The sequence below is a fragment of the Perca fluviatilis genome, chromosome 4, assembly GCF_010015445.1.
Source record: "Perca fluviatilis chromosome 4, GENO_Pfluv_1.0, whole genome shotgun sequence".
NCBI lineage: Eukaryota > Metazoa > Chordata > Actinopteri > Perciformes > Percidae > Perca > Perca fluviatilis.
The window spans coordinates 42794460-42809459 of NC_053115.1; the positions used below are offsets into that span (position 1 = coordinate 42794460).

At 43.8% G+C, this 15000-nt stretch overlaps 1 long non-coding RNA gene across 1 annotated transcript in view; it reads right to left on the reverse strand.

Moving 5' to 3' along the window:
* Window positions 1-15000, reverse strand: part of LOC120557258 — an 83295-nt gene that overhangs the window by 22869 nt on the left and 45426 nt on the right. Inside the window, exon 2 of the long non-coding RNA XR_005638951.1 lies at window positions 13489-13537. This is a non-coding gene — a long non-coding RNA (uncharacterized LOC120557258). The remainder of the gene's footprint in view (window positions 1-13488; window positions 13538-15000) is intronic.

The window sequence follows — 15000 nt, forward strand, 5'->3', positions numbered from 1 at the left end:
TCAAAATTTCAATTTTGCTCAGGCTGAATTTCAGGAAAGAGACTTCAGATACAGTATTAGGGGACCACTAAGGTCTATATAAAAGAGACTTCAGATACAGTATTAGGGGACCACTAAGGTCTATATAAAAGAGACTTCAGATACAGTATTAGGGGACCACTAAGGTCTATATAAAAGAGACTTCAGATACAGTATTAGGGGACCACTAAGGTCTATATAAAAGAGACTTCAGATACAGTATTAGGGGACCACTAAGGCCTATATAAAAGAGACTTCAGATACAGTATTAGGGGACCACTAAGGCCTATATAAAAGAGACTTCAGATACAGTATTAGGGGACCACTAAGGTCTATATAAAAGAGAATTCAGACACAGTATTAGGGGACCACTAAGGTCTATATAAAAGAGACTTCAGATACAGTATTAGGGGACCACTAAGGCCTATATAAAAGAGACTTCAGATACAGTATTAGGGGACCACTAAGGTCTATATAAAAGAGGCTTCAGATACAGTATTAGGGGACCACTAAGGTCTATATAAAAGAGGCTTCAGATACAGTATTAGGGGACCACTAAGGTCTATATAAAAGAGACTTCAGATACAGTATTAGGGGACCACTAAGGTCTATATAAAAGAGGCTTCAGATACAGTATTAGGGGACCACTAAGGCCTATATAAAAGAGACTTCAGATACAGTATTAGGGGACCACTAAGGCCTATATAAAAGAGACTTCAGATACAGTATTAGGGGACCACTAAGGCCTATATAAAAGAGAATTCAGACACAGTATTAGGGGACCACTAAGGTCTATATAAAAGAGACTTCAGATACAGTATTAGGGGACCACTAAGGTCTATATAAAAGAGACTTCAGATACAGTATTAGGGGACCACTAAGGCCTATATAAAAGAGAATTCAGACACAGTATTAGGGGACCACTAAGGTCTATATAAAAGAGACTTCAGATACAGTATTAGGGACCACTAAGGTCTATATAAAAGAGACTTCAGATACAGTATTAGGGGACCACTAAGGTCTATATAAAAGAGACTTCAGATACAGTATTAGGGACCACTAAGGTCTATATAAAAGAGACTTCAGATACAGTATTAGGGGACCACTAAGGTCTATATAAAAGAGACTTCAGATACAGTATTAGGGGACCACTAAGGTCTATATAAAAGCATCCAAAAAGCACCATGTCATGGCCAAAGATTACCGGAGTCAAATTCCTTGTTTGTTTACGCAAACCTGGCCAATAAAGCTGATTCTGATTTCATGTGATATGTATATTGAACATAGTATGCACAACACGTTTATGCATATATCTTGGTTGCGGCGCTGCTCCAGAAGGTTGGAGATCTCATCCTGGATGTTGACGGGTGCGCCACGTGCCCATCCTCTGAGGTCCGCAACCTTGGTGTAACCCTAGATCGTACATGCTTTCATAACCTCCCGTTTGGACTACTGCAATGGAGTCCTGTCTGGGCTCCCCAGCAAAACCCTAGACAGGCTCCAGTAGGTCCAAAACTCACACCAAGACCTGGCAGCACCACACCCCAACCCTCATCCACCTTCACTGGCTCCCAATCAAGTCCCGCATCACGTATGAAATCCCCCCATGCCCCTGGCCCCACAGTGCCTCTCCGACCTCCTCCATCCATACACCCCACCCTGAAACCTGCGGTCCTCAGACCCTGGCCTTCTCTCCGTTCCTCACACCAGACTCTGTACCTTCAGAGATAGAGCCTTTAGTGTTACAGCCCCATCCCTCTGGAACCCCCTTCCTGCAGATATCCTACATCCCTGGACATGTTTAAAAAACTCCTAAAACACCAGCTGTTCCCCCACAGCCTACAACCTCCCTTAGCTTAGCCACAGTAATTATGTCGGTACAGTGTCTGTCGGTATCATGAAAGGCGCTATATAAATAAAAGTTATTATTATTATAATATACATAGTCATCTGGAATAGCAAAGAAAGCGGTCTTGCAGGACTCCCAGAGTTCATCAAGAGTCTTTGGTTTCATCTTCCAAGCCTCCTCCTTCATCTGAGCCCAGACATCTCAATAATGTTCATGTCTGGTGACTGGGCTGGCCAATCCTGGAGCACCTTGACCTTCTTCGCTTTCAGGAACTTTGATGTGGAGCCTGAAGTATGACAAGGAGCGCCATCCTGCTGAACAATTTGCCCTCTCTTGTGGTTTGGAATGTAATGGGCAGCAAGAATTTGTTGATACTTCAGGCTGTTGATGTTGCCATCCACTCTGCAGATCTCTCGCACACCCCCATACTGGATGTAACCCCAAACCATGATTTCTCCTCCACCAAACTTGACTGTTTTCTGGGTGAATCTTGGGTCCATGCAGGTTCCGACAGGTCTTCTGCAGTATTTGCGGCAATTGGGATGCAGTTCAATGGATGATTCATCAGAAAAATCAACCTTCTGCCACTTTTCCACTGTCCATCCTTTCACCAAGCTGTGGGCCTGTGCAAATGCAACACAATTTTTTAGGTGTCTTCTATTTAAAGTTTGTGAGCACTAATTTGGCCATGGAGACCACTGCGTGAGAGAATTCGACAAACTGTTCTTATAGATACAGGGCTTTCTGGTGGCCAGCCCAGAAAAAGGGCTGGCCCTGGACTGTCAGCAACAAACAGTCCTCTCGAACAGTTGTCTTACGGGGTCTGCCTGACCTGGGCTTGGCATGAACTTCACCAGTTTCTTCAAATCTTTTTCTTATCTCTCCACTTGACGTTTGGATACATTGAAGATGTCTGCCACCTCAGCAGCAGACTTGGTCTTCAGGCTCTTGCTGATCAGCACTTTGGTCCGTGGTTGAATCTTTGGCATATTGTGAGAGGTCAGGTTGCACTTCACATGAAGGTCTGGTGAAGACTTTATTATAAGCCATTTCTGATTCCAATTTATCAACTACAAGTCAAGTTATTATTTGTTGTTCCTACAACTTAGATAAGCGACAAGACGTTTGTCAGGCACTGTATATGTATACTGTATATAAAATGAATGACGCTAATCTAGAGCCTCCTATAAGACCGAGCACAAAGCAAGCTGCTGCAGCCAACACAACGTTGTATTTATTAAGTTGTTATTAGTTCTGATCTTATTATAGAATTAACATGAAGTTGTGTATGCGTTGAAGACAGAAGAGCTGTGACACAAAAGGTGATACAGAAGAAGAGAGTCTTTGAAAAGGCAGACGGAGAGACGGAGAGACGGAGAGACGGAGAGACGGAGAGACGGAGAGGCGGAGAGACGGAGAGGCAGGCTCTGTATTCAAATGTCACTCTGCCGATCTGTGAATATTTGAATACCATAACAAGATATGCATATCAGCTGCTGGCACAAACAACCACGGGATGGCTCCGACCTTTGGATCACATCTGGTATTGACTCGCACATAATACATCAGCAATCCTGGCGCAAGACTGTCCTGATTGCTTTTCATCTTCTACTTTAAACTGCAAAAACACTTTCAGCCAGTATGCTAATCTACTTTGTTTATGAAAGTTTAGGATTGTTTAAAAGGGAGCTAAAGTTTAGTTTCCACAACAAACGGGCCAGGCCCAATCTGTGCAGGTTTTATCTGGTTATGTTTCACCTTGATTTGTTATTTTTCATCTTTTTATTTTGTTATATTTAATGGTTACTTTTTGGTGGCAGAGAAACACGGTTTTATTTTGCCTTTAAGAGTAACTTCTGCTTTTTTTCCAACCCTATTTTCTCATGTCTCTGTGTCTAAGTGACTGACGGGAACAATAATCTCTGACGTCGGTCCAGTATTAAGAAGATCGCTGCAGTCGGCAGCGGAGAAACAAGCTACAATGTAAGTTAATAGGGCAACTGTGCAGCTTTAACTTCACAAAAGCGCTCGTGTTTCCACTGACAGACCTCTTTGAGACCTTTCTGTTTGACCAGAAACAGCTCTGAAGTCGCTAGCTCTAAACCCACCAGACTCCATCTAAATAATTAGTACTTTTAGCGTGTATGGAGTCATGTCCCAGTCTTCAGAGTTTTGGTGCTGGCCGGCTGCCTGACTCACCAAACCTTAACCCACCAGCCAACCAGGGATCTGGTTTTTATAGGCTGGCCCACTGCTGAAATTAGCCTCGACTACTACGAGCTTAGAGAGAGAGAGAGGGGGGAGAAAGGGGAGAGAGAGAGAGAGAGAGGTGGAAAGAGAGGGAGAGAGAGGGAGAGAGAGTGCGCGCGTGTCTGTGTGTCTGTGTGTGTGTGTATGTGCGTGTGTGCGTGTGTGTGTGTACTTCAGACATAAAGGAGGGAATACTTGATGGTGTCGTGTGTGTGTGCGTCTGTCTGTCTGTCTATCTGCGTGTGTCTGCATGTGTGTGTGTGCGTGTATGTGCGTGTGTGTGTGTCAGACAGATAAAGTAGGGAAATCATGTGTGGTGTGTGTGCATCTGTCTGTCTATCTATCTATATCTGTGTGTGTGTGTGTGTGTGTGTGTGTGTGTGTGTGTGTGTGTGTGTCAGACAGATAAAGGAGGGAATACATGATGGTGTGTAAATAAAAAAAGGCTTAATTCTAGAGATGCAGAGAACCAGAGCGAGTGTGTGATATTTGAGCGTGGGGCAGTTAAAGGGTTACTGCCCCGGCCTCCACTTCATGACACAGACATATTCATTTTGCTGCCATTCATAAATCACCAAGCTTCTGCTTGGAAGACGGGATGAGAGTCTGTGTGAAGGCCACGAGCCCAAAAACATCATGATTTAATTATGGTCCAATGAATATTCTCACATTTGTGGAAAAACAGACTACGCTTGAAGTCCATAAAAGTTTTATCCCTACAGAAAATCCAAGCTACTTTTCTATTTAGCGTAATTCTTTTTTAAGCTTTTGAAGTCCTTTGACAATTTTTTTTAAAGGACAGTAATGTTATTATAATCCTCACTTTTGTTCAAATGACAGTTTTGTTTTCGGCAGCTGCTTCCATTTTGGATTTGTTTACCCTCCTAACAAGTCTCTTCATGTCATATTTATGGATTCTCTCGGTTCGTATTATGAGTAAAGAGCAGTCAGATCGTTATTTATACAAAGAGCAAACCTGTCTTTCAAAGATTAAGTTTGGTCACTTTCAAAAAAGTGACAAAAATGACAGAAAAAGCTTCAAAAACGTTGAAAAAACAACAACAAAGACGTTCAAAAAAAGAGTTTGATTTTGAAACGTGAGACTTTTTGAGAGGCAGAGGGAACGCTGGTTCCTGGAGCAGAGGAGTCTCTTCCTGTCCAACCCTCAGAAAACCGTCACCTTGTCAAATCAGTCCAATTACATAAGTGATCTGTCAACACGCCCACACACTCACACACACACACACACACACACACTCTCTCTCTCTCTCTGTACCTGCGTTGCTCAAGCTACATCTATTTCCCTCTCTTCCTCCCTCCCCCATTCTGTCTCTCCCCGTATGGAAATCAAGCGCTCATTCAGCCTGGATTTGCTCTGTCATGTATGTGTGTGTGTGTATGTGTGTGTGTGTGTGAGAGTGAGTGTCTCTGTCGGTCTGTCTGTGTGTTTGTGTGTCTGTCTGTGTGTGTGTGTGTGTGTGTGTGTGTGTGTGTGTGAGTGAGTGTCTCTGTCTGTCTGTCTGTCTGTGTGTGTGTGTGTGTGTGTGTGTGAGAGTGAGTGTCTCTGTCTGTCTGTCTGTCTGTCTGTCTGTGTGTGTGTGTGTGTGTGTGTGTGTGTGTGTGTGAGTGTCTCTGTCTGTCTGTCTGTCTGTGTGTGTGTGTGTGTGTGTGTGTGAGAGTGAGTGTCTCTGTCTGTCTGTCTGTCTGTCTGTGTGTGTGTGTGTGTGTGTGTGTGTGTGTGAGTGAGTGTCTCTGTCTGTCTGTCAGTCAGTCTGTGTGTGTGTGTGTTTGTGTGTTTCCCTCTCTTCCTCCATCATTACCGGCCTCCCCATTCTGCCCCCCCCCCATGGAAACCAAGCGCTCCCCCAGCCTGTCTTTGCTCTGTCTGCGTGGCTCCTTAGCTCGAGAGCCACATCTCTCATCTCTCCAGTGTGCACGGATACCCTCTCTGCGTTCGGCTATCTTTATGAGGCCCGGCGGTGAAGCCTATTACAGCGAGGATGAGAGGAGGGCGGGGCAGAAATGACAAAGCACACAGAGAAAGAAAGACAGACAGACAGACAGACAGACAGCATGAGTCAGCAAAAGAGGGACGGCTAACACAGACAGAAAGCTGTTAACCAGAAACATTTAAGGGGAAAACGAGAACTTCATTCAAACATCAAAACGTTCAGCATGATTAGGATGGTCCCGCTTCTGTACAACATTGCCATAACTTTCATAATTTCGGGGACATTTTTTTTATTTGACACAACGTCATACATTTTCAACTGCTCTCTACTCGTTCATACATTCATGAGGAACACCGTTCAAACTTTAAAACGTTCCACCTCTCTAGCGTCAGCCTTTCAGCATACTGCATTCACACTGCTATTTCTTCACAGATTGCATTCTCTAGCTTTCCATGTTTTTGTGTCCAAGTGACTTATGAGAGAATTTTTTTTTTAAATTGGTCCAGTATTTAGCGAGTGCCGCAGTCGGGCGGCTACGAAACGGGCTGCAATATCATCCTTCGGGACACCGCCAAACGTATTGGTTTGTTTTCTCTAGGGAAGCACCAAATCCAAGATTCAGCTTCAGATTGGGCTGAATATTGGGCTTTTTGACGGGGTTGGGTGTCTGAATTTTTTTGCCAGCGAACCGAACCCTACGCTTGCATTACACGCGCTACGCTGGTCGCCGTGATGACGCCGCCGTTGATTACGGGAAGGTTTTTACGTAGGTGGAGCGCTCAATGCAGCAGGCTGTGAGAAAGTGGAAATGGAACTGGTGAGCAGAAACAGTGTTGTTTGGCAGAACTTTCAGTCAAAAGAAGACCATTCAAGTCCAGCTACATGTTCAATCTGTTCAATGCCGATTAGTCTGGTGGTGGCGAGGACCCTAAACTATACACAACATGGCCGCTGTTACAACATCTGGTCTGAAACATCTGAAAGAATACGAGTTGTGCATGAAGGAATCTCCAGACAGCAGCCAGGATGCAGCAACTTCAGGTACAGCAAAGGAAGGACAGTCCCTGTTTACTTCATTCATGTGTTTACTGGGTTCATGGACTGAGGATGGGAGGAGGAGTCAGCACAATCTCAACCAGGGGATTCGGTAATCGCCCGAACCCCAAAAATCTGGATTCGGTGCATCCCTACTTAGGACCTCAGCTGATGTTAGCAAACAAGTTTTTATGTACAGATTAGAAATGTTGTTTCACTTTCAGAACAGACAAAGACTATCGCCACTTTTCTTTCTCCCTGAAGGCTCTACTTCTGGTTCTTCCCGAATCCTTAGTTCAACACAAACGTAGTTATGTATCAGACATGAAGCTGACTATCTAATGCTAAAGGCTCACGACCTCAAACAATAAATGTATATCCTTAAAAATATCCCCAACAGCACAACCTAAAACCCCAGCTACAAACTATAGCAAGCATAAAGTAACAGAGACATGAATCCAACACGTCAAATGTCCTGGGATTAATGGGTTAATGGATCCAGTTATCAGTGGTTGGGTCAGGATCTCAGCAGGATAATGACGACTCCTCTGGTGTATGTGGACCATCTAATTCAATAAAGAGTCCATTGCTTCCTGCCCGTTAGTGCCCAGAAGCCTCCGTTTCTCTCTCCCATCAGCTACTTTCTCTGTATTCTGGCTTGCCGCTGTTTTTTTCTTCCGATTAAATTACTTTATTGGTGTGAGTGTTCGTCAGAGAAGAGTATAATTCAAACACAAAGTCAAAAAGCTGCTACCTCTCAGGTGAATGCTTTTCAAACCCTGTTAGGTGTCCGTGTTTCCTGTCTCCCTACACTCGGCTCGCCGATAAAACAAAGGCGGTCGACCCCTGAAAAACGCCCCCATAGGTCGTTGGTTCCAGCATCATCCTGGCCTATATTTAGGTTTCTAGTGGCGGCGCCCTCTAGTGGCTAATATGGGCACTTTAAACTTGGGTGTTAGTTCCACTGCTACATGTGTGTTCGTACTCCTGCAGAGACACAATCATTAGATCTCCGACAGTTTGAACCAGAGACCTGAGTACCACAATTATAACCTAATCGGAGCGAGAGTTTCTGTCCCGTGTGTTTCTCCCCTCTACTTGTATTTATGTCTTAATATGTCTCGGGGCTCTGTCGCATTTCGTTCCACTGAGGCTGTTGTGGGTGAACAAATTGCTTTCTCTTTTGATCCATAATGAAATCTCCCCCATGTGTGTGTGTCGGAGCAAGGTAGTTACAGAGGAGGTTTTCAAACAGTGAGGTCTCCCCAGAAGGGGGAGGGGAGGTTAACCCGTTCTCACTCTCCCAACTCGTACCATACTGACGCTTGGTCCGTGGCTCTCAGCGTCAGATGCCGACGCAAAAGTCACCCTTTAGCACATGTATCAAACTAAAAAGGGCCAGCGGGCCTAATCCGGCCCCCTTGCAAATTTTGATCCGGCCCGCATATCCATTTAGGTTCACAATAGATGTTGGTCCACCTAATTTTTGTCGCTTTTTTAATGTTTTGTCACTTTTTCTGAAGTTTTTGTCAATTTGGCCGACGCATTTTTTAGACGTTTTTGTCGCTTTTGCAAGTTACTACTTTAGTATTGAGTACTTTTACTTTTAATAATTTTAGATCCTTTTTCTCACTACACTTAGAGACTTCTACTTCAGTAACATTTTCAATGCAGGACTTTTACTGTAAACAGAGTATCTTGGTATTAGTACTTTTACTGCAGTAAAGGATCTGAATACTTCTTCCAGCTCTGTGTTTTGGTGCTGACGGCTGCAGTCGGCACTCACAGATTGGATGAATTCTCATCACATGGTCATGCGTCACCCTGTTAACACAATGACTGCCTCTTGTAGGTGAATGCCTGTAGAATTTAACCCATTTTACAGCTTCTCGTTCATGCAAATGGTTGATTTTTTGCAAATTTAATTGTTTTTTATCCACTTAGTGTTTTTTTTGGCTCAACATTGGAGCTGAATTTTGAGGATCCTTCTTTCTAGGGTAAGTGGTTTTTCTTTGGCTATCTTTCGGCGGTGGGTAAACACCTTCCCATAATCAACGGCGGCGTTATTACGTCGATCACCGTAGCGCAAGCGTAGGGTTCGGTGGAAAAGAATTCTAAGATCTCGGCAGAAACCGAACCCCGTCAAAAAGCCCAATATTCGGCTGAATCCGAAACCGAATCCTGGATGAAATTAAGTACACTTAAATTGTAGCATGACCATCAAAGGGCTGAAGATAAATATCCATTTTACTAATACTGAAAAAGTGAATGATTTTATGCTCTTCAACTGAACTAGTTGAGAAATGTAGACCGTGTTGTTTTGCTATGTCTCTTAAAAATGTATGTGAAACAGCTTATTTGGGCAGACATGTCCCGGGACCCCCCTAGATAGTTGGAGATCTAAACCCCCAAATTGTAATTATATCAGTGGATGTTGCGGCTCTAAGCAGTCCACCAAAGTGCTGCCGCGAGGAATAAACGCAGAGAGATGCATTAACACACTGTGATGCGCTCCAGATTTTTTTGCACTGATTTATTCCTCTACACGTAAAATACGACTAGCGCTGCAGTTACATAACGTAAAGTTACTTTATGAGTCGAAATAAGTGCGTTAGTGCGGCGGCCAACAGAAAGTGTGTCGCTCCCAGGCTCCCCCCCTCTCTGTCAAAGCCTAAAATATGTTAGCACTTCCACTCAAACCGCCATGAACACGCCCAACACCTACAGTATAGGTACACAATATAATAATCAATTAATAATATAAATGAGACAATAAACAACATACAACATGTGGCTCCTACAGTGGTAATTGGTCGTACCGTTGAGCTAAAGCTATGCCCCACCCGCAGAGCTAGCTGGCGTCAGGCAGTTTATGGAGCTTCTATACTCCGAAGCAAATTTGGAGTACATTTTTAATTTGCCATACATGTATTTTCATAACACTGCCTATAGTCGACATGGACATAGTTCATTTCTCGCCTAAAAATGTTCTCAGAAGTGAATTTAATAATGAAATAGCAGACGGAAATATTGGTGGCGGTACGGAGAAAATCAAATATCACGATATTTTTGACCAAATACCTCGATATCGATATTGCGGCGATATTGTAGGGTTGAAATTTGGTGTTTTCACAAAATTCACACAACATTCAGATTTTTGATATATAATCATCAGTAACATGGCTATAATGACTAAGTGGGTAAAGGCAAATAATAGAACAGTTACAACAGTCTGGTAAGTTCATAAAATAACATCATTTTACTGTAATGCAGATTGTAAAACAAGGAAAAGACAACACTATTTTGGCTATTACAATAGCCAAAATCTAAGACGATATCTAGTCTCATATCACGATATCGATATAATTTCGATATATTACCCAGCCCTATTAGCTTCTGATTGAATGCCGAAATGAATGCTGGGAATCCTGAGGCTGCGAAGGATACAACAACTGGATCCTTTGAATTCTGTAAAAGAAGGCCGCATTTGAAGGAGCATTTGTAATTAAATGAAATGGGGCAGCCTTCGTCGCACTGGTGTGACGCAATCGGTCTACGAATGCAGCGTAGGTGTGTAGCGTGACGTAGTAGATACACGGCTGGAGATTCATCCTCTAGACTCCATGAATGTCTTTTCAAAAATATGACAATCCAGCCGATAGTTGCTGAGATATTTCAGTCTGGGACAAAGTGGAGAACCAACCAACAGAGTCATTCTGCTGGCAATAAAAACGGAAGCTACAAAAAAGGTGGATTAAATGTATTCCTTGAGTGATAAAGTGGCAGATACAAAGTGACAGTAACACATGCAGAGGATCTGAGAGACACATATACTCTCTCACAATGTTTGCAGGTCAGGGGGGGGGTCACACAGAGGCAATGTAAGCAGGAAATGAGCTCTTCATGTCCCGCCGTTCCTTCACTCGACCCGGTGAACCCACACCTCCTCACTGACTGATGCAGGAGGATTAAACCCGTGCAGCAAAGGGACCGGATGAATAAAGGGCTGGGTACCAAATTAAAAAAATTTTTTTAGAGGGCTTTCACACATACTTCATTTTGTCCGGACTTTCCAGTTTGATCCGAACCAAAATTACAGGTGTGAAACCTCCCCCGGACCACGATCCACACAACCTACAGCAGACTACTGGTTTATTAGCAAAAATACAGTTTAGTTCGACAGACAGAGAACGGGAAGATTTACCGAAATAAAATGTTTTCTGCAAATCGGGTTTGATAAAAGGAATCCACGTTATTGAACAGGAGTGTGTGTTCAGTGTGTGTTTAGTCTGTGGAATCATTTGAATTAACCAAGAATGTGGTTGATGGTTGATCCTGAGAAATACCTGCAGCTGCCTTTAAGGGGGCTTTCACACCTACTTCCTTTGGTCCAGAGGGGTCAGCCTTATGTTCCCACACAAGATTTTTTTTTTCACTGAAAATTAGGCCTTATGTTCCCACATTTCTAAGATTTTTCTTAAAATTAGCCCCTATGTTAGGGTTAGGGTTACATTCCATCTGTAGTCCATTGCTACTGGATAATAGGTTGGGTGTAATTGGCTACCAAATTGGGAGAAAGGGGATAAAATCTGATACAAATTTATGAAAAAGGAAATGTGGGAACTGTGGGAACATAGGGCCTAATTTTGAAAAAAATCTTAGAAATGTGGGAACATAGCGTTGTGGGACCATTGGGCTGTGGGAACATAGGGCCTAATTTTCAGTGAAAAAAAATAAATCTTCACCAATCAGCTACAACTGTCGGGAGACGCAGCTCATGTCACGTATGGTTCTTTAGTGTGCTTGCATACCTGCAGCAAAGGGACCAGATGAATATAGGGCCGGGTACCAAATTCAATACTTTTAGGCTCCGTCTCCACCGTTAAGTTTTGATCCCAAAGTGATCTTGGTGCTCCAAGAGTTTTTATCTCCAGTAGAAGAACTAATCTCTGTTTAAACTAACACGCCCAAACCTCATTTCTCATCATCATCCTGGTATACTGGACATCAACAGGAGGCAGCGTGGAGACTCCGCCCCACTGCTGGAAGTCACCATGGTAACGTTAGTAGCTTTAAGTCTCAGAGAAGGAGACGTCGCGACGTTAATATCTTGATGTGTAAAAGATTGACAATCGTTGGCGAAACAAGACCGAAGCATTCAACATGAAGCCAGATTGAAAAACACAAATACTCGTGTGGCTGGTGACCTAAATCTATTTGATTTCTGTGCCCGGGTTTCTCAGCAGTCCTACCGTGACATAATAAGAATTGGTCTTACTGTGCAAAAGCGTCTTCGCTCTCAAGGACAAAGGTCTTAAATTGGTCCTGACAAAGATAGAAGTAATAAATCACAGCTTTGGCCCAAAAGTAAACTGACGGAGGTGCTGGCACATGAACTCGGGGGCAGAGAACAGAATAAAGACGGATTAGAAACAATCACCGCAGTGTTTTCCTTCACGCTCAGAGTTTCTCTGGGCTTAAATGTTCCGGCAACACTAAAGTCACATGAGGGACTTTTGGAGAAAAGTTCGCCGCAGCTTGGCTGTAGGCGTGTTGAACTCAGCTGGAGTTGAATTTAAAGTTCCTCTGAGAAACTTCCAGGCAAGTCGACAGGGTGGACCTTTTGTATCTACTGTTAGTAGCTTTAGTCTCAGAGAACGAGACGTCGTGGCCGATGAGACCCAATCAGGAGGAGACATGTTGGCGTCAGTGTCGCTGTTGCCAAAGGTCTCCGTTTGGAGCCGTTGAGACTGAAACACAACCCCGAAGATTCAGAACCAGAACGGGTCAGAAGTGTTTCCTAATGTCTCCGGTTTAGGGGCTCAGAAATACCAGAGCAGGGGAATGAGAGGGGGAACCAGAGCAGGGGAATGAGAGGGAACACCAGAGCAGGGGAATGAGGGGGAACAGAGCAGGGGAATGAGGGGACAGCAGAAGATATTCCTTTTTAAGGCAAGGAAAGGCAAGGCAATTTTATTTGTATAGCACATTTCAGCAGCGGTGCAATTCAATGTGCTTTACATAAAACATTAAAACACAGTTAGAAATTAATAAAAATTCATACAAAATTAAAAATAGTTAAAACAAAATTAAAACAATTCATACAAAATTAAAACAGTTAATCAAAAATAGATTAAATACAAGAATAAAAGAATACAATTCCCAATACAGTGCAGTGCAAAAAATTTAACATAGGCAATATCAAAAAGAAAGGTCTTCAGCCTTGATTTAAAAGAGCTGAGCGTGGGTGCCGATCTACAGTTTACCGGAAGCTTGTTCCAGATACGTGGTGCATTTTAAACCAAAACGTGGCGCTGTAGATGGAGCCTGAGAGACAGAGTGACTCCAGATAACATTCCCAGAGTATCAGAAGGTTCCACTCACCGACCCGATGGCTCAGAGGCGTAGACGTGGCCACATCACTGGAACAATCCTGCAGGGCGAGAAACAACAGAGGACAGACGGTCACCCTCCAACATATCAGTATATAACCCGTGCAGCGAGTACGGCTGCACACGTTATCATTCTGCTACTGGGGGGGGGCTTGCTTGTTGACGTAAAAGCTTAGCCAGAGGGTCGAAGAAGGACAGGAAGGCCGACATCTTGAATTCCAACGAGTAGGATCGTGTAACGAAAATTGGTTCCTAATCGACTGATTTCTACCAGACTGAATGACATCGCAGATTTTGGGGCCACTTGAACGCGTGCGCTGCCCTCTGGTGCTCTAAACGGACGTGTGTGAGGGTGTGTGAGAGTGTATGAGGGTGTGTGAGAGTGTGTGAGGGTGTGGGGAGTGTGTGGGAGTGTGGATGTAGGGTGTGAGAGGGTGTGTGAGTTATAAGGGTGTGTGGGGGGTGTATTAGAGTGGTGTGATAAGAGTGTGTATGAGGGGTGGGTATGAGGTGTATGAGGGGTGTGTGAGAGTGTATAAGGGTGTGTGAGAGGGTGTGTTATTTGTTTGTTTAATTTTAATGTTTGTTAGTTGTTTAATGTGTGAAGTGTAAAGGGTGTGAAGTGTAGAGTGTGTGAAGAGTGTATGAGGGTGTGTGAGAGTGTGTGAGAGGGTGTGTGAGCGTATGAGGGTGTATGAGGGTGTGTGAGAGTGTATGAGGGTGTGTGAGAGTGTGTGACAAACATTTAACATTTATAAGAAATAAACAATAAACAGAAATAGAAACTCTATTTGCATCAACCTTCCAAAGCCCATATATGTACCTGTAGAAGCTTAGTTTTTACTTATTAAATTACTTTGATACATTCACTGATTACCAAATGTGGCACTTCCTGTCAATCGACTAATCCGATTACTCGGCTCTGGACTATAATGCTACAGTAAAAACGCTTGTCATAGCAGCGGCCCAGCCAGTGAAAACGTCTTCGGTCACACTTCAACCCTACAGCAGACGGACAGATCACAACTTTGTTCTATTTTCAACTTTTGCAATTTTCTCGTCTCGTTCTCCACGCTACACCTGCTAATAAACACAAACAAATTGCTTCCCAGTTCTCCGGGAAGCCCGCAGACTAACTCGGGGCAGTAATTACCCGAATGAAATTGATGTCTGTCCGACACTGTGTGTGTATGTGTGTGTGTGTGTGTGTGCGCGTCAGCTGTACAAGCAGTCTAAGGCGCGGCGAGCGTGTGTCTGATGTTGGAGACGACACTCAGCTGTTTGACACGGGGACAACTGCAGGGACAGAGACATGAACGGACTGCTAGACGACAGCAATGAGCTCACAAAGTCCACTGGAATTCTAGGACTTCACTGTGTGTGTGTGTGTGTGTGTGTGTGTGTGTGTGTGTGTGTGTGTGTGCGTGTACCTCTGTGTGCGTCTGTGTGTGAGTGTGTGCACGCGCGGTTGAGGTCACGATCCTGTCAGAGTGTGTGATGTTGG